Raw genomic sequence first — 1,472 nt, forward strand, 5'->3', positions numbered from 1 at the left:
GTTACAGGTCTCCTGGTCCAGAACTCCCAAACTTATACTACTCGCTTTGTTAGTAGATTAATATACTCTCTGTTGTATCTGAGTGTAACAGTTACTTTGTATTTCGAACCTATTGTTTCATTATATTTAGTTAAACCATATTTTCTTCTCATGATTTCGAAACCTGAACCTCATAGCTGCTAAATCCAAGTAAAATCATCATCTATTAGTATCAACCACGCCTCATGTAGAAGAAGTGAGTCTGTCTCACCTTACCTATTGACCAAGCAACATAAATGCAAATAGGCGTGCTTTAGGCGTAAAGTGGCAAGAAGCCGATATGTTTTACGTGATCTTTGATCGCAACACCTATGCTAGCTCCCTGATGCTCCCGCAAACGGTCGCTCACGCATAGGACGTAACAAATTTGGTGGCAGCGGTGGGATAGTTACCGTCAACTATTGCCTTTCTGTCACTTGGTCATACGCAGAAATGAATTTATATTATAATTGTAAAATAATTAAATGAGTCTTTGAGTTTCGTGAATTCGCATCAGAAATTGAAACGTAGTCATGGCAATACAAGACTCCACTTCAAACATCAATCAAACTGTGACCGATGCCATGAATTGGGTCGTAGAATACTTTGCCGTGCAAAATGTAGTCCTGCACGTACCATTTTTGGATGGGAAAAATATTGCATTTAAAAACTATCTCTCTCTCTCTTTCTCTCTCTCTCTCTCTATATATATATTGCGACGTTATTCCCCCAAAAAAACAAAATCCCAATAAGAAATTAGACGATAAAAGATATTCGGAAAGTAGGGAACCGTACACAAAACGCCGTATGATTCTCTCTCAAGAGATTTCGATATTCACAAGACTCGATACGCGATGAACTAAATAGTGTTGGGCGCCAGGTGGTCTCCGGGGAGAACATCGCGAGTGAAGGGCACTCGAGATCTTAGAAAATCTGAAGGAACCGCGAGAAAGCTCGGACAATAATACAAAGCAAAAAAGTTCTTGAAGGATGCTATATAAACTAAAATTCTTATAACGAAACGCGGAATTAGCGAGGGACTATGGCCCTGTAGCGCTACGACACGGCAGCGGGACGGATCCGCGCCGACGCAAAAGATAATTTCGACAAGAGTTCAGTAAATCGGAGACTACGAAATACACGCGAGAACAAACGTTTAAATTCGTAACGATACGAAAAGGCGATAACAAATTCACTCGCGAAATTTCCCGACAATTGGAAAGAGTCAGAACACACACGATATAAATATGACGATCAGCGCACAGATATAAAATACACTTAAATAAATTAACACAGGTAATACAAATAAGATAAATTAGTTAAAAGAAGCGAGAACACAGGTTTAAATTCGTAACGATACGAAAAGGCGATAACAAAGTCACTCGCGAAATTTTCCGACAATTGGAAAGAGTCAGAACACACACGATATAAATATGACGATCAGCGCACAGATA

The sequence above is a fragment of the Cephus cinctus genome, unplaced genomic scaffold (assembly GCF_000341935.2).
Source record: "Cephus cinctus unplaced genomic scaffold, Ccin1 Ccin1_scaffold0066, whole genome shotgun sequence".
NCBI lineage: Eukaryota > Metazoa > Arthropoda > Insecta > Hymenoptera > Cephidae > Cephus > Cephus cinctus.